The 19614-nt window shown below is 37.3% G+C and overlaps 1 protein-coding gene and 1 pseudogene across 1 annotated transcript in view; both read right to left on the reverse strand.

Annotated features, from left to right (window-relative positions):
- Positions 1-13452, reverse strand: part of LOC114054136 (putative uncharacterized protein C8orf89) — a 57080-nt gene extending 43628 nt beyond the window's left edge. Inside the window, exon 1 of the mRNA XM_027877279.1 lies at positions 13418-13452. The gene's annotated coding sequence lies outside the window, so the exon portion shown is untranslated. The remainder of the gene's footprint in view (positions 1-13417) is intronic.
- LOC114053806 lies at positions 565-9336 on the reverse strand (annotated as a pseudogene).
- Positions 13453-19614: the final 6162 nt, after the last annotated feature.

Raw genomic sequence — 19614 nt, forward strand, 5'->3', positions numbered from 1 at the left:
TTGTTTTTACCAAGCTATTAGCTCTTTTTTATGATTCTCTTATGTTACTCTCATTTCTTTTCCCAATTTTTCTTCTGTTTCTCTAATTTACTTTTCAAAATCCTTTTTAAGCTCTTCCAGGAGTTCTTTTTGGGCCTGAGACCAAGTGACATTTTCCTTTGAAGCTTCACGTGTAGCTATTTTGACACTATTGTTCTCTTCTGAACTGGTACTTTGATCATCCCTGTTCCCATTGTAACTTTTATAGGCAATTGGGGTTAAGTGACTTGCCCAGGGTCTAAGTGTCAAGTGTTTAGTTAGAGGCCAGATTTGAACTCAAGTCCTCCTGACTTCAGGGCCAGTGCTCTATCCACTATGCCACCTAGCTGCCCCCATAGTAACTTTCTATAGTCAAGTTTTTGTTTTTTGCTCATATGTGCTTATGGGTGTGTTTGTGCACGCAAAATACACACACACACATACTTATATATTTTGTGACTTGGCATTTTTATGTGAGAGTTGGGTTCTGTTTTTTCACTGTCCCAAGCATCTCGTACCAGGGGTCAGGGGCCTTGCTGCTGGCTTTCACTGGACCTCCAGGCTCAGCTGCTGGCTTGCTCTGGAGGGGAGGGGTCCCTGCAGGCTTGTACAGGGGCAGGGCCATGGGATTCCACTGCTGGTCTGTCCCAGGGGCAGGGCATTGCTGCTGGATTGTTTTGAAGGCAGGGACTCTTTGTTGACCAGCCCTGGGGACAAAATCTTGATGCTGGCTGGTCCTGGGGGCATGGTCTTGCAGCTGGTCAGCAATGGGGGTAAGGCCTCACTGATGGCCTGTGCTGGGGTGGGGTCTGGCTGTGCTGCACTGACTCCTGGCTTGCATGCAGGTGGGGCCTCACTAGTGGATTGCCCGGGGGCTTAGAGCCTTGCTAAAGGCTCCTGCAGGTTGCCTGCAGCTGCTGCCTTCCACCTTAATCCCCTCCCACCCCAGGGAGGCAGACCTTTCCTGCTGTGCTGGTAAGCTGCTTCCCCCCCTCCTAAATCAGTTATGAGGGGATTTTCAATGTTGTTTGCAGGGGAATTTGGGAGAGCTCCAGGGAATTCCTGTCACACTCCACCATGTTGGCACCAGAAGACCATATTCTTTCTTAGTAGTTTTCAAAGTAATATTTTTTACCTTTTCCCTCAATCTACTTGAAACCCTGTGTACCTCATAATTTCTGGTCCACCAAAGGAGAAGAGATCTGAATCATCTGGCTCTGACTACATCCAATATATCTTTGTCAACACCTCATTACTGAAATACTCATTGAGTTTAAAGTGAAATTCTAACATGAAACTCATAGGTTGGCCAGCATCTGAGAACTTAATTTCATCTTCCAAGTGCTTCAGAATAGGTTCATCATGCTCCTGAACCATATCACTGAACAAGTCAACATTTTTTAAAAAGCCAAAATTCAGGAATTCCTTTAGGGTGATCTTTTTTCTCCTCTTCAAGCCTAGCCTTCTCCTTTATCTCCTCTGAAATTTCTTCATTATCATCTGGTTGCTATTCATATTTTGCTTCTGTAGGTTCACAAATTGCATTAACTTTACTTCTTTTATCAAAAAGTGGCTGGTAAAGAAGGGCATACTTTGAAGGGCATGAACTTCCCCACAGAATTTGGCTTCTATCTGCACATTTAACTTAAAGGTTTCTGAGGACACCGACACATTGCTTAATTTTGTCAAGCATTCAATGTAAGCAGTCTGTGTTCCCAACAAACCACATAATATTTCTTAGAGGACTGTAAGAATTTGAGGATTTCTGCATCACCTAAACAGTAAGCTGATGAACTTTGCTACTTATATCTTCACCAGTTTCTTTTTCTCCTACTTCAACTTTCTGGTCAAATTCAGATTGCTCTTCATCATTGTCTGCCAGATTTGATATCTGTAGCTACCATGGGGACCAAGGAGCCAGAACAGCCCAGGGTAACTCAGAGCAACAGTGACGAGAAGAGAGATAAGAGAAAGAAAAAGAAATGAAGGAGGATGAAGTATCCTGGGCAAACAGTGGTTTTGAAAGGGTAATAGCCCCTTTATACGCTCCTCTATTCAAACTTCATCTGGAATAGTTTATTATAATCCAAGTGCCATTCTGAGTTTAGAAAGGACATCGATAATGTCCAAAGGAGGATTATCAAGATGGTAAAGGGCTGAGAGTACATATTATATGAGGATCAGCTGGAGGAACTGAGCATTTTTAGCCTGGAGAAGACTCAGAGAGAACACATAGCTGTCTTCTAGTAAATACAGGATTAGATAGATAGATAGCATTTATATAGTAATAGAGGTTTGCAAAGTGTTGTGCATATATAATCTCATTTGATCTTCATAACAACCCTGTAAGGCAGGTGCTATTATGACCCCATTTTGCAGAGAGGAAACTGAAGCACAGAGAGGTTAGGCAACTCTCCCTGAGTCACACAGCTAGTAACTAGGGCAAGATCTGAACTCAGGTCTTTCTGAGTCTAAGTCCAATGTTCTTACCCAGGGTGGAACCTAACTGCTTTGTGGGAGTTGTCACGTGGAAGAGGTACTGTAGTTGTTCTGTTTGGCTCCAGATGGCAGAGTTAGAAGCAACGGGTAGAAGTTGTGTAGAGGAAAATCTGAGGAAGCCAGGTGGTACACTGAATAAAGCACTGGACTTGAAGTCAGGGTGATCTGTGTTTCACTCTCTTTTCTGCCATTTAGTCACTCTATAACCCAGGATAAATCATTCAACCTCGGTCTACCTCAGTTTCCTTAACTATAAAATGGGGATAATAATAGTATGTCCTTCGTGGGTTGTGAGGATCAAATGAATAATGCTGTATACTACATAAATATTGTAAAGTCCGACCAAGGCCTGTTTTCTCCAGCTTCTGATGAATTTGCAAGTCTGCTGTCACTGCTTCTCAAGCCCTGCATGTCAGAGGGAAAAATAATCTGGTGGTAGACAAAATATTATTTGGGGGACACAGCTGTACCAACTGTCAAAAAATGTTGTTGTCAGTATTTTTCCATAAGTATGTTGTATAAGCTTAAAGTCTCTCTTAAGGAGAAACTGTCACAGTGGTCTCAAGACCACCAGGCCTAATCTTGTAACAAAGGTACAGAAGCATGGTTGTAGGTGAGTAAACTACCACCCAAAGAGTTGTCTGCAGAGTGTGTTTCTTGGGAATCAACCCCCTTCTTCCCCCACCACCAATCTGCATCATTTTTTACACAATTTTTACAGCCTCTGCTCTGATCATTACAAGGTCAAGGAACCATCATCAGCTTCTTGATCTTACAATCAGAGAATCAGTTTCTAGCTTCTGTGATCTTAGAGGGAATTTTGGGGATGAATAGGAATTTAGTGATCTTAGGGCAGAATTACTATCCACAACGTAAAGCAAATATTTTCTTTTCCTAAATTATCTGTCCTTTAACTTAACTTCTCTAGGACTCAGTTTCCTTATCTATAAAACAAGGCAGTTGGACTAGATGAATACTAAAGTGTCTTCTAGCTCTCAATCTATGATCCTATGATCTTCAAACTTCCAGGGATGCTCCTAAAATTAGTAATGTCAACAAACATTTGTTAAGCTTCTACTATGTGCCAGGCAGGCAGCTAGGTGGCGCCATAGTGCATAGAGTGTTGGGCCTGAGGTCATGAAGACTCATCTTCCTGAGTTCAAATCTGACTTTAGACACTAGCTATGTGACCCTGGGCAAGTCACTTAACCCTGTTTGCCTCAGTTTCCTCACCTGTAAAATGAGCTGGAGAAGGAAACAGCAAACCACTCTAGTTTCCTTGCAAGAAAACCCGAAACAGGGTCACAAAGAGTTGGACATGATTGAAACAACTCAACACAACAAAAATACATATTAAATATTAACTATGATTAACATTAAGCCCATTGGTAGGAAAAACTTCCTAACAATTAGAGTCGTCCAAAAGTGGACTTAGCTTACTCAGGAGGTAATGGATTCTCACTCCTTAGAGGTATTCAAGTAAAGACTGGGGGATCCACCTGTCAGGTATGTTTTGGTAGGAATTTCTTTTGGGGTATGGGTCAGGCTAGATGAATGCCGATGTCCCTTCCGATTCTGTGATTCTGTAGTTTCAACCTTCTCTCTGCCTGGGAGGTTCCTTCTGCATGATGGTAGCTATCTGGGTTTAAATGTGTAAATCATGGGCTTGGTGTTGTCAAATCAGGTTTACAAAGTTGAACTAAGGCATAGGTGCTTAAATATTCTCAGGTTTTGGCAGTATCTGTTTAGGTAGCTGGAATGTGGAGATGGAAGGTCCACATTTCAGATTCTGGGATTATGGTCACTGTTTGTAGCACTGTAGATTACAAACAACTGTGAAATTAAAGCAATTAAAGGAATGGTCCATCATATTTGCTGCAGATGTATTTTTCAGACAGACTGAAATTGTTGTGGTCAGTTAACAGATAATAAAATAAAACCACCCAGAGGTGCCACATCTTGAATGTTACTTTAATGACAAATCCTGCTTATAAATGGTATAATTCCATTCAGAAGCTGTTAAGTCTAGGGGAGAAGCAGTCAGAAGGCTGTAGTACTTTAGAAGTCTCTCTGTATTTTAAATTCGTGACCTGTCAGAAGGCAGCATGTTTCATCTTTATTCTTTTGGAATTCTGATTTATCTTATCATCGTCAGAATTCTAGAGTCTTCAAAGTTGTTTTGAAAATCAAATGAGGGAAGACAACTTGCAAACAATTCTGTACAAGTAAGACATATACAGGATAAAGTGGTAGTCTCAGAGGAAAGGAAGTAAGATTAAAAGGGACTGGGGGAGTTTTCTTTCAGAAGGTGGGGCTTTAGCTGAGACTTGAAAGAAGCCAGGGAAGCTAGGAGGTGAATACGAGGAAGGAGATCATTCTGAGCATGAGAAACAGCAAGGAGGCTAATAACATTGGATCCCAAGAGTATATGGAAAGGAGTAACACAGAAGAAGACTGGAAAAGCCGGAAGAGGGCAGATTGTGAGGGCTTTAAAAGCCAAACAGAGGATTTTATATTTGACAGTGGGCATGATGGGAAGCCACTGGATTTGACTGAATAGTGGGAGGGGGAGGACACTATGCTTTAGGAAAATCAATTTGACAGCTGAGTGGAAGATGGAGTAGAGAGAGACTTCAGGCAAGGAAGCCAACCATCTGGCTATTGCAATAGTTCAAGAATGAAGTGATAAGGGCCTGCACCAGGGTGGTGGCAGTATCAGAAGAGAGATGGGGTATATACAAGAGATGTTTTGAGGGTAGAATCATTAGGTAAGAGAGAGTGAGAAGTCAAGGATGGCACCTAGGTTTCAGCCTACATGACTAGGAGGATAGTGGTGTCCTTGACAGTAAAATATGGAAGTTAGGATGAGAGTAGAGTTTTTTGGGGAAAAAAAATGAGCTCAATTTTGGACATGATGACTCTAAGATACAAACAAGATATCCAATTCATAATAGGCTAGTAGAGACGTAAGACAGGAAATTAGCAGAGAAGTTATGGCTACAAAGTAAATATGAAAGTCATCTGCATGGAGATGAAAACTGAAACCACGGAAGCAGATGAGATCACAGGACAGAAGCTTGAGGGACCCCTAACAATTAGTAGGCATGAGATGGATGAAGATTCAGCAAAGGAGACAGAGAAGAAGTAATTGGGCAGGTAGGAAGAAAACCAAGAAAGAAGAAAATCATAAAAATGAGAAAGAGAATATCAAGTAGTGTTATTAACAGTTATTAATCAAAGGCTGCAAAGCTAACAAGAAAGATAAGGATTGAGAAAAGGCTATCATATTTGTTAGTTAAGAGATCACTGGTAACTTTGGAGACAGCTGCTGAATAACAAGGTCAAACACCAAAATGTAAAACATTAGGAAAAGGGTGGGAGGAGCGGAAGTCGTATATGGCCTTCTCAAGGAGGTTAGCTACAAAATATTTATGAACGTGTTTTATATAATTTGTATGAAATATAAATACTTTTGAACATATAGGTCCTTTCATTGGGGTATAGACCCAGTAAGCAGTAGTACAGATAGGTCAAAAGATATGTATAATTTGATGACTTTCTAGTCATAGTTACAAATTGCTTTCCAGAATGGCTGGGCCAATTTTCAGCTCTTCCAACAGTTATACTATTATACCTCTTTTCTCATAGCCCCTCCAACATTTGTCATTTTCCTCTTCTGTCATTTTTGCCAGTCTGACAGATATAAGGCAAAACCTAAAAGTTGCTTTAATTTGAATTTTCATAATTAACAGTTAAAGTATTTTTTTTCCTAATCATTGATAGGTTGGATTTCTTTCCCAGAAAATTGCATATTCCTAGCCTTTGACAATGCATTGGAGAATGGCTCTTATAAATGGGAATTAGTTGGTCTTGGAAATGAGACCTTGATGAGAGAAACTTGTAAATTTTTTCTCAATTACCTGCTTCCTTTCTGATTTTAACTACATTAGATCTGTTTGTGTGAAAACTTTAAATCTTTTTCAGCAAAACTGTCCATTTTATCTTGTGTAATCCTTAGGCTTATCATGAATACTTCCTTTATCCATAAATCTGAAAAATAATTTCTTCCTTGTTTCTCTAATTTATTCATGATGTGATTTTTTATATCTAACTCACATATGCATTTGGAGGTTATCTTGGCTTATGTATGGTATGAAGTATGATGCTAAACCTAATTTCTGCCAGAATATTGTCCAATTTTCCCAATAGTTTTGGTGAAATAGCAAGTACTTCCCCCAGGAACTAGGATATTTGGGTTTATCAAACAATATGTTACTTTTTGCTTACATATGATGTACCTTATATGTGCCACTTTTTTAAAAACCAATACCAAATCATTTTAGTTAGTGATTTGTAATAGTTTGAGATCTGATACTGATAGACCCCATTCCTTCCCACTCTTTTTCATGATTATCTTTGAGATTCTCGACTTTTTATGCCCCCATATGAGGTATTATTTTTTTTTAGGTCTATAAAATATTCTTTTGGGAGTATGGTACAGCACTGCATAATTAAATAAATTTCAGTAGTATTGTCATTTTTATTATGATGGTTTGACCTACCCATGAGTAATACTTCTCTAATTGTTTAGATCTTACTTTGCAAATGACGTTATGTAATTAGATTCATATAGTCCCTGGGTGACGCTTGGAAGATACACTCCCAAGAATTTTCTCTCTTCTATAATTATTATTAATGGAATTTCTCTTTCTTGCTCTTCTTACTGAGTTTTGTTGGTTAGTATAGGAATGCTGATGATTTATCTTATATCCTTCAACTTTGCTGAAGTTATTAATTATTCCAACAAATGTTAATTTCTTTCGAAGTACCATCATATCATCTGAAAAAAATCTTTTTTTTGATCTATACTTATTTTTTCATTTTTTTTTCTCGTTATAGCTAGTATTTCTAGAACTATATTAAAATAGTAGTGATGATGATGGTCATCCTTGCTTTACCCTTTACCTTACTGGAAAGGCCTCGAGCTTTTCTCCATTATTGACAATGTTTGCTTTTGGATTTAGTTAATGCTATTTACTATATCAAGGAAGGGTCTATTTATTCTTATACCTAGAATTTTTACTAGAATTAAGAGTTGGATTTTGTCAAAAGTTTATGGTTTTATTATTTATATTATTAACATGGTTTACTGTATTTATAGTCTTCCTTACATTGAACCAACTCTACATTTCTAAAATAAACTCAACTTGGTCATAGTATATACTATATTTATAATATATAGTTGTAGCCTAGTTGATAAAATTTTATTTAAAATATTTGCATCAAAAAATCGGAAATTGAGGGGATGCCCATCAATTGAGAAATGGCTAAACAAGTTGTGGTATATGAATGTAATGGAATACTATTGTGCTGTAAGAAATGATGAGGTAGACTTCAGAAAAACCTAGAAAGACTTATACGAACAGATGCTGAGTGAAATGAGCAGAACCAGGAGAATACTGTATACAGTAACTGCCAAACTGTGCAATGACTGACCTTGATAGACTTAGCTCTTCTCAGCAATGCAAGGATCTAAGACAACTCCAAAAGACTCACGATGGAAAATGCTATCCATATCCAGAGAAAGAACTCTGGAGTCTGAATGTAGATGGAAGCATACTATTTGCTCTCCTTTTCTTTTGTTATTTTGTTTCTTCTTTCTCATGGTTCCTCCCATTAGTTCTAATTCTTCTTTACATCATGACTAATGTGAAAATATTTTTAATATGAATGCATAAGTAGAGCCCATATCAGACTGCATGCCATCTTGGGGAGGGGGTAGTGGGGGAGAAAATTCAAAACTCAAAATCTTAGGGAAGTGAATGCTGAAAACTAAAAATAAATAAATTAATTATTAAAAAAAATAAATATTTGCATCAATGTTCTTTAGGGAACATTCTCTGCTTTGTCTCTCCCTGGTTTAAATATCAACACCACATTTGTACCACAGGAAAAAACTGGAAGGGTGTCTTATTACTATCACTGATTTGTTCTTCGAAAGTTTGATAGAATTCACTTGTGAATATATTTGGTCTTGGAGAGTTTTTTGAGAGTTCATTTATGGCTTGTTCATTTTCTTTTTTTGATACTGGTTTATCTAAATACCTTGTATTTTCTTTTGCTAATCTGGGTAGTTTATATTTTTGTAAGTATTCATCTATTTCTTTAAATTATAGTTTTGTTAGCATATAATTGAGCAAAATTTATTTTTTATTTAAAACAAGTTTACTGATATTGTTTGTTTTTTACATTACCTTCATTTCCCAGTATACTCTAGCCTGAGCCATTTCTCAAAAGAATTTTTTTTAAGAGGGGGGGAAGAAGTTCTGTAAAACTACCCAACACATCAAGTGAATCTGATAGTATCTGTGCTGTGTCATATGCATAGTCCATCATCTCTTCAAAGGCAAGAGGGACGTGTAGCCCACTCGGCCATTTACTACTTTTTTGAGACCGTAAGCAACTTAGTTAACCTCTCTAAGACAAGTAGTTTGACCTACAGTTCATTCCAGCTACTATGATTTTAAGGGAGATGGATATAAAACATGACTGGATAGGGAGGTTAAAACCAAATTGTGGAGGTTCTAGAACAAGAATGACACCTGGTACCTGGGCAATTACTTGGCCTAAAGCCCTTTCCCAATAACCTCCTGGAGGATTTTTTGTAAATAACCAGTTATCCTTTCTCTTGTAGCACTCACAGCAAAATTAATTCTAACAAAGCTAATCTCTTTCTCCATAAACACTATGAAAATCCCCCTTTGTTCTTTTCCTTTTCTTGCCAGTTACCTCAGAGCCATCCCTCTCCCTCTTATCCATTTTGTGGATTCAAAAATAACCTTAAATGTAGTTCCCACTAACGTCCTATTCTAATGCTTCACTACAGCATGTGGATAATCCTGGGTTCTCAGGTAAGCCCAAACTCTGGAAGGTCCTTCCTGCCAGTTGGAAAAGCTTGAAGTATAGGTTGAAAAGAGCCTTCATGTCTATGTGGGAAAATTGGCCTGAGCTAAGGTCAGAAAGCCTCATTATCAGGTTGGCCACACAGTGATAGGTTTAAGCTACAATAACTCTCAAAGACTATCTACTTAAGAGAGCTGAGATCGAACAGCGGAAGAAATACCTGCACAGACAAAATCATGGCTTTTAGGGCATTTAAGAAATCATGTAAAAAAAAATGATAGTGTATGCTTGTCTTTTAAAAAAAGGACACATTTTTAAATGAAATTAGATCTACTAAAGAGTAAAAACCATAAATTTCTAGTCTTTGCAAGTACCCAAAAGTCCCTTACAAATCTCCACAAAAATCCTCATCTTCTTAGCCTGCCTTTTAATTCAACCTGCTTTTCCTCAAGCACCAATACCAAGATGAAAAAAACCATTTTTTTAATTTGTTGTTTAACAATATTGAAACTATTGTTTTCTTTTTTTTTTCTTTGCAAAAAATGTTTCAGCTTTTGCAGTCCTAGAAGCTTACATATAGCAATCTTTTCCTAGGTCCGAACATGTTAACGTATAGGTGATATACCTACTTGCTTGCAAGAAGGAGACATCTGTATAAGATATTATCTTTGCTATAGTGTGTATAATACATCTTTAGAAGCAGTATATAAAATCTGTGGAGGTTTGAATGATTTTTTCTTATATTAGTGCCTGATTTATATTAGTACTTGGTCTGATAAGTTTTTACTTGGTTTTGCTTTAGTGTTGGTAGACGTAAGGTTTGGTCTAACTGGATTAAATCAAAAGCACTGAAATTTATTTCCAAAGTTCAAAGAATCAATTACTAAACACACTCATTTAATTTGAGACATATGTGTATATGGATATGTGTAGTAATATAGTATATTTTTAGATATAGCTGCATACATGTTTTTTAAATTAATCAACTGTCTTTAACTTATGTTATAAAATGTTTTCCTAAAATTTTGGTCTGTTAAAAAAAAGTTTATTACCATTTCTTAAGAATTTAAAAACATGTGATAAACCCAAAGATCTGAGCTTTTGGAACAAAAACCCACTATTTGACAAAAACTGCTAGGAAAACTGGAAAATAGTATAGCATAAACTAAGCATAGACCAACATCTTACACCCTATAACAAAATAAAGTCAAAATGGGTACACAATTTAGATGTAAAGGCTAATACTATAAGCAAACTGGGAGAGCAAGAAATAGTTCACCTGTCAGATTTATGGAGAACAGAAGAATTTATGACCAAACAAGAGATAGAGAACATTATGAAATGCAAAATGGTAATTTTGATTACATTAAATTGGAAAGTTTTTACACACACAAAGCCAAAGCAACTAAGATTAGGAGGGAAGCATAAAACTGGGAAAGGATTTTTACAACCAGTGTCTCTGATAATGGACTCATTTCTAAAATATATAGAGAACTTCATCAAATTTATAAGAATACAAGTCATTCCCCAATTGATAAATGGTCAAAGGATATGAATAGGCAGTTTTCAGAGGAAGAAATTAAAGCTAGCTATAGTCATATGAAAAAATGCTCTAAATCATTATTGATTAGAGAAATGCAAATCAAAACAACTCTGAGGTACCACATCACAACTATCACAGGAAAATGATAAATGTTGCAGAAGATATGGGAAAATTGGGACACTGATGCATTGTTGGTGGAGTTGTGAACTGATTCAACCACTTTGGAGAGCAATTTGGAACTATGCCCAAAGGGCTATAAAAATGTGCATACCCTTTGACCCAACAATACCACTTCTAGGGCTGTAGCCTACAGAGATCATAAAAATGGGAAAAGGACCCACATGTACAAAAATATTTATAGCAGCTCTTTCTGTGGTGGCAAAGAATTGGAAATCGAGGGGATGCCCATCAATTGGGGAATGGCTGAACAAGCTATGGTATATGAATATAATCAAATACTATTGCGCTATAAGAAATGATGAGCAAGCAGACTTTAGAAAAACCTGGAAAGACTTGTATGTTCTGATGCTGAGTAAAGTGAGAAGAACCAGGAGAACATTGTACATAGTAATAGCCCACATTATGCGATGACTAACTTTGATAGATTTGGCTCTTCTCAGTAATGCAAGGATCTGAGACATCTCCAAAAGTCTTATGATGGAAAATGCTATCCAGATCCAGAGAAAGAACTATGGAGTCTGAATGCAGATCAAAGTATACTATTAGCTCTTTTTTTTTTCCTTCTGTTTTGTTTTGGTTCTTCTTTCTTGTGGTTCCTCCTATTGGTTCTAATTCTTCTCTACAACACAACTAATGTGAAAATGTATATGTAGAGCCTATATCAGATTGCATGCCATCTTGGGGGGGGAGGAGGGAAGGAAGGAAGGGAGACGGAGAAAATTTAAAACTCAAAAGCTTATGGAAATAAATATTGAAAACTAAAAATAATAATTTTTTTTGTTGCTTTTTTTTGGTGAGGCAATTGGGGTTAAGTGACTTGCCCAGGGTCACACAGTTATGTCTGAGGTCTGATTTTGAACTCAGGTCCTCCTGATTTCAAGGCTGGAGCTCTATCTACCGCACCACCTAGCTGCCCCAAAAATAAATTAATTTTTTAGAAAAGAATTTTAAAACATGGCAAATAAGTTTTCTTTTCCTTCCTTACTAAAAACAATAATATTACACCTATCAATTAAATAGTATGACTTAAAAAGGAGGTGTACTGTAGTGCACAGTGCTAGATTTAGAGTTAGGAAAATGTGAGTTCAAATTCCAAATCAGAATCAGATATATACAGAGAGATATACATGCTTATTGCTATTGTTCAATTGTTTCATTTATATCTGATTCTTCATGACCTCATTTGGGGTTTTCTTGGCAAAGGTATTGCAGTGGTTTGCCATTTCCTCCTCCAGCTCATTTTACAAGTGAGGAAACTGGGGCAGACAGGGTTAAGTGACTTGCCCAGGGTCACATAACTATTAAGTGTCTGAAGCCATATTTCAATTCAGGTCTTTCCGACTCCAGGCCTGGCACTTTATCCACTGTGCCACCAGCATGTAGATATATTCAAACTCCATTTCAGCGATAGATATAAATATACACATGTCTATTGATATATAAACTGTAAGCCTTGGGAAAAATACTTAACCTCACTTTCCTCTTCCATGAAATGGTGATGATAATAACAGCACCTACCTCAAAAGGTTGTTATGAAGTTAATACGAAAATTGCTTTGCAAACCTTACAGAGTTATAAAAATATCAGCTGAGAGCAGCTAGGTAGTGCAAATGATAGAGTGCAGAGCCTGATGTCAGGAAGACTCATCTTCCTGAGTTCAAATCTGGCCTCAGACACTTCCTAGCTGTGTGATCCTGAGCAAGTCAATTTAATCCTGTTTGCCTCGGTTCCTCATTTGTAAACTGAGCTGGAGAAGGAAATAGCAAACAACTCCAGTATCTCTGCCACAAAAACCCCAAATGGGGTCAAGAAGAGTTGGACCCAACTGAAAATGACTGAACAACACTTACACTGTGAGTTTCCATTAGATTGTGAGCTCCCTGAGGACAAGAACTGTCTTTTCACTCTTTTTGTATCCCCAGCACTTAGCACAGTGTCTGGCACATATAATGCTTAATAAATGTTTACAGACTATCATGCTCTATTTGAGGTTGTACTTTAAAAATTGAGTCAAATTATAATGACTAGGCAAGATCTACAGAAACAAAGTGAAGTGGGGTATTGAAGTAAATGTCTTCATGATTAATAGGTACAGGTGAAGAAATAATACTTCCACTGCCTAGATGTTTCAAATGTGAGTAGTTTTGATATGAATCATCTGACACTGAAATGTCATTTTATATACTAGAGAAGTAAAGTTCTGGATGGTGCCTCAATAGACTGAAAAATTTAATTACAAACGTCAAATGTAGAGCGAAGAAAGAGTTTACTTACCTTTGAGGATCTATAACATCATATTGCAGTAAACTGGATCTGAATTTCCTGTATAAATGAATCAATCAATTAATAGATACTTACTGACCACCTACTATATGCAAAGCACTGTAGAAAGCTAGGTAGAGCTATGGATAGAACACAGGACTTGGAGTCACAAAGTTCTGAGTTCAAATCCTTCCCCAGACACTTACTAGCTGTATGAGCTTAGTTAATCTCTCTATGCCTTAGTTTCCCCACCTGTAAAAGGGGATAAAGATAGTACCTACCTTGCAGGGTCATTATGAAGATGACAACATAGGTACAGCACTTTAAACCATCAAAATGCTCTACAGATACAAATAATATTAATTATTGTTGTTACTATTATTATCATTACACTCAGCTTTATGGAACAAATTCATACAAGACTAGGCCTTGGAGCTTAGAGGAGAACTGAAACATTTATCTATGAATGAATATACTACAAAGTAGTATCACAATGCCAAATGAGTAGTAGACTATGCACGTCATGAAACACAGGACTAATTGGCCCAAGCAGCATGTCTATAAAGTGGTATCTTACTGGTGCTCTGACAATCCTGTTTCCCAAAGTAATGTGAAAAATTCGCACTTAAGCATTAAATATAAGAAACATCTTATGAGAAACACATAAATAACTGAGTCAATGGGTATCATGCTCAAAGAAAGTCAAAACCTATTTTCTTGGAATCTGGGAAATAGACTTTTGTCTGGTTAACTGAACACTAAATAAAATATAAACTGCAGCTTATCATCAAATGAATATAATGCTCTGGGAGAGCTGTCTGATTTACAGAGAAAGTAAATTTTCATTTTTGAAAAGAAACCAAAGGGAGTTTTGTTTCCTAAAAGTGGATCATACTCCAACTGACACTGTATTTGTTGAAATATCCACTTTTGGACTTTCCCATAGCAAGTCTAGAGTTTACAATCTGAATCATTTTGTGTACTATGCACTTTACTATTCCTCTACTCTTATCCATTGATGCATTAAATAAGGGATACTTATTTTGGCAATTTCCCAAAGCTCTCTTTGCTATAGTAAGGACCTAAAAGAGTACTAAAGAGCAAGTAAAAGTGTGATGAATAACCCCTCCTCCCTATTCCTCTGTAATGCACTTGCATATTATGAATAGATATGAGCAATCATATATGTGTTAAATGCTTGTCAACCACTTAGTTATGAGGCAGAAGGTCACATAGATTAGAATCAAAAGTGGAATGGAAAGATGGGAGAGTTTTTAACAAAGAAAGAAATGGCTGTGACAGAAGAAACCTAAGGGGAAGGAACTGGTACCCAAAAGTAATGAATGTATCAGTGTAGGAGCTGAAATTCCATTTAATCCAATTCAATAGCATCTACTATACCATGGTATAGTATGGCAGGAGGAAAGAACTAATAACTGAGATGATCAAGAAAGGCCCAATGTAGGAAGTAGTACTTGAGCTGTGCTTTGAAGGGAGCTAAGTATTCCAAGAGTCAGGTAAGAAGTGAAATCATTATAATCATGGCAGCCAGCCTGTTCAAAGTCACAGAGGCAGAGATGAAATATTGTACACAATCTAAGTGGGTCACTTTCATTGGAAAGTAGTATGAGGGAAAAAATGTGTTGTGATCAACCCTGAGAGAGTGATTGGAGTCATTGTAAAGGTTAGTAAATACTAAACAGAGGAATTTTATCCCAGAATAGAGAACCATTGAAGCTTCTTGTCCAAAAGGATGGGATGGTCAGATCAACCTAGCAGCTGTGTGGAGGGTTCACTTAAAAAGGGAGACTGGAAGCAAGGGGACCACTTTGGAAGCTATTGCAATGATCGAGGCCAGAGGTGATGAGAGCCTCAAGGTGGCTATGTATTCAGAAAAAAAGGGATAGATACAAGAAGAGCTTTAGAATAAAAATCAGAAGGATTTGACAACTGACTGGATAAGGAGAATGAAGAGCTGAGGATAACTCTGAGGTTGTGAACTTAGATTATTGGAAGAATGGTGGTGCAATTACAGAAGTTGGGAAGTTTGAAAAGAAGTGTATTTGTCAGGGAAAGATAACGAGTTCTGTTTTGAACATTTTGATGCCTATGGGACATTCAGTTAAAAATGTTCAGCAGACATCTAAGAAAGAACTTTCTCCTCTGTCATTTCTTATAGCACAATAGTATTCCATCACAATCCTATACCACAACTTGTTCAGCCATTCCTCAACTGATGAGCAACCTGAGTCTCAGTTTCCAATTCTTTGCTACCACAAAAAAAGCTGCTAAAAATATTTAGGTAACTATGGGTCCTTTTCCTTTTCTTTTGATCTTCTTGGGGCATAGACCCCAAACAGCAATCCTGGGTCAAAGGGTATACACAGTTTGGAATATTTTTTCATATGATTATTGATATCTTTGATTTCTTCCTGTGAAAACTTCCTGTTCATAACCTTTGACCATTTATCAATTGGGAAATGGCTCTTATTTTTATAAATTTGGCTCAGTTCCATAGATGTTTGGGAAATGACACCTTAATCAGAAAAATTTGCCATACAATTTTTTTCTAGTTTCCTGCTTTCCTTCTAATTTTGGTTGCACTGGTTTTGTTTGCACAAAAACTTTTAAATGTTATGTAATCAAAATTATCTATTTTATCTCCTGTGAACCCATTTATCTTGTTTGGTCATGAACTCTTCACCTAGCCATACATCTGACATAATTTTTTTTCCTTGCTCCTCTAATTTGCTTACAATATCACCCTTTATGTGTAAATCACATTCACATTTTGAGCTTATCTTGGTATATGGTATGAGATACTAGTCTCTGCCTAGTTTCTGACAGACTACTCTCCAATTTTCCCAGCAGTTTTTGTCAACTACTGAGTTCTTGTAGAGCAAGGGTTGTGCTATAAGGTTTTGTGTCAATAGCTCATGAAGGATGGTAAAGCCTATGGATCGCTTCTCTAAGAATAGTGTTTTTAAATGGAAAAAATGCATGATTAGAAAGGAAACTAAATGAATTATACTGAAATACAGTTATCAAATGTTATGGCTAGGATTCTATTCTTTGTGCATGTGCAATACACCCAGGGCACAGTAAAAATCCAGATTCTAGGTTGAAGCAGATTAGGTCTCCCTGGCTTCTTTTAGCTGAAACTAGTATGGCTGCAGATGGGGGTGGGGTTCCCCCATGAAGGTTTTCCCCTTTCTATCTCAATGTCTTTGATAATTCATTGGTCTTCACTGTTTCACGTCAATGTTATTGAATGTGTTATTATTTGTGCCCCTACCTTTATTTCAATGGTCCTGAATACTAGTCCACACAGGTAAGGATACAAACAACAAAATACTCAAAAACATCTAGATAAAAGAATGAAAAATCATAGAGCAATGAAAAAATAAGATAACAGCAGTTCTAAAACAAGACAAACCTCTCTATTATTTAGTCTGGTAAGGAATGCTTGAGTATGTCAGACTAAAACAATGTTAACTAAGCAATGTCTCAGGAAGACCTAACTGTAGCAAGGGACTGTAAACTGGGGTTTCCTTGAAATTCTGACTGCACATACTGCTGTCAGGGCCATCAGCACAGGCATGTGTCTGATACTTTCTGCTCTTCCCTGTCACACTACATGTCCCCCCTGAGTCATAATCTGACTGTAATTGAGGAACTATAGCCTCCTATTTGAGCCCTGACTTTCATTTCTGGACTTACCACCTTTACCATAAGAGCCCAGTGACCACTGCAGCTCTTCTCTCTCCAATTTCTCCTCTAGTTCCTATTCGTTATCGTAAACCAAACAGGCTCAGAGGACATACCTTGTCTTCCCTGTCCTAATCCAATCTCTTTATGACCATCTCCATCAATATTTTCTCAAAATAGTAACTTTCATCCCAATTTTTTCCCCAGTGAGTGTAGACACTTGCCTCTAAGATGGACTGTGGCAAATTTTGAAATTTACAAGTGAAACGACAATGAAATTTTTAAAAGATTAGCAAAGAGTGAACTAGAGAACAGTACTTCTTATTCCCTTTGAAAAGGAATTGAAAAGTGAGGTTGCTTTCTACCACTAAAGGATTAGAAAATTAGCTGAAGAAGAACTAAGAAAATCATAAGGGAACTACTGACCCACAGGAAGGCCAAGGTCTTCAATTTAATTCCATCTGACCCAGAGGGCGATGTCCTAAGATACTATTATCCGCATTGGGTAGATAAGGCCTCTGGATTTCTGAGATGTCAAAAAGCATGCCCATGGGTCACTAAGCCAGTAAGGGTTTGAGGTACAATGGGATGAACCTCACTCTACTAACTCCACATCCAGCACTCTTTCCCCCACAATACTCTGCCTCTCCATTTACATTTATACTTGTTAAAAATACAACACAACTTTGATCAGCCTTAACCATGGCCTAAAAGGACACAGGATTAAGATGAATCTTCGTGAAAGTCCATCTGTAGCTCCAGCGTTTCTCTTCTGATGCTCCGTATGTGCTTCTCTGGGTTATTGGAGATTTATGTTTCAGTTTCTTATTCAGCACCTGTCTCTTTGTTTGTTCCCTCTGTGACCTCTCAGTCTTTTTCAGTATTTCTGAGTATACATTTGTCTCTTTAGTCTGTCTCTTTCCTTCATTTCTCCTTTTTTCTCCCTCTTTTGACTGGTCACAATATAGAACCGTAGTATAGTTTGGTAAATGGGGTTATTTTAAGAGATGTTCACCATTTTTAATTTATACAGAGTTAAATGGAACATTTTGTATTTATTTTTATTAAAAAAAAAACCCTAAAATCACCTTAAGTTGTTTTTTTACTTATTTCTGTATATGGGATTTTCAACAGAAACAAGGTTTCCAATCCTATCCTTAGGAGAATGTAAGTCATGTACTAGAAAAACTCTGTACTGGATCATAATACTAGTCTGCTACTAATGAGCTGGATAACCTTGGACAACTTATTTAACTTCTCTGAGCTTCAGTTTCTTCATCTATACAATTAATTGTTGGACTGATTAAAGTAATACATGAGCAGTGTAGTGTAGTGGAAAGTGCACTATTTTAAATCAAAGTTCTTGTGGTCATCTCTGGAGTTTATTTTTTTCTCCTTTTCTCTGTGTAACCTTGGGGGCAGTCAGGTGGTTGCTGGAGTGTCTAGGTGGCCCAGGGGATAGAGTGCTGGCCCTGGAGTCAGGAAAACTCATCTTCCTGAGTTCAAATCTGACCTCAGACACTTCCTAGCTGTGTGACCCTGAGCAAGTCATTTAACTCTATTTGTCTCGGTTTCCTCATCTGTAAAATGAGCAGAAGGAAATGGCAAACCACTCCAGTATCTCTGCCAAGAAAACCCCAGATGGGGTCACAGAGAGTTGAACATGACTGAAATGAAACAACCACAATAAAGTGTAACCTTGAATAAGTAACTTAACCTTTCTAGGCCACAGTTATCACATCTATAACATGGGAAAGTTGCCTATGGTTTCTAAAGTAATTTCCAATTCTATATCCTAAAGGGATGAAATTTTAAAATACTAAATTTTAAGTCTTACATTTAGGTTAAAAAGAATAATAATACAAGGGTTTGGGAGGGAATATCTAGCTAAACAGCTATTCATCTCAAAGAATCTTAGAGAACTAAAAGTTCAATGGCTGTAAGAAGACTTCCAAAAAGCTAATGTGATAGTAGCCAGAATTAAGAGACATAGAGTGATCAGAAAGAGAGAAGTGATAGTAACACTCATATTATAACACTGCATATTCAGAGTGTTGAATTCTGTTTTGGGAATCATGTTTTAGGAGAGATACTGACAAAGTGGATAAATCTACTAAAGGACAAACAGGATAGCGAAGGGACTCAATATCATATTTCATCAGAACCAAACAAATTGAAAGAGTTGGAAGAGAAAAGACTCAGCAAAGGACATGATTTTTGTTACTGTTCAGTTGTGCAGTTCTGTCAGACTTTTATGACCCCATGGGACCACAGCACACCAATGCTGTCCATAGGGTTTTCTTGGCAAAGATACTGAAGTGCTTTGCCATTTCCTTCTCCAGCAGATTACGGTAAACAGAGGTTAAGTGACTTACCTAGGGTCACACAGCTAGTAAATGTCTGAGGCTGGATTTGAACTCATGTCTTCCTTACTCCAGGCCCAGCATTTTATGCACTGAGCCACCAAGCTGTCTAGGACATGATAACATTTGAAAAATATT

Source organism: Vombatus ursinus, unplaced genomic scaffold (assembly GCF_900497805.2).
Source record: "Vombatus ursinus unplaced genomic scaffold, bare-nosed wombat genome assembly UNPS02014812.1, whole genome shotgun sequence".
NCBI classification, from domain to species: Eukaryota; Metazoa; Chordata; class Mammalia; order Diprotodontia; family Vombatidae; genus Vombatus; species Vombatus ursinus.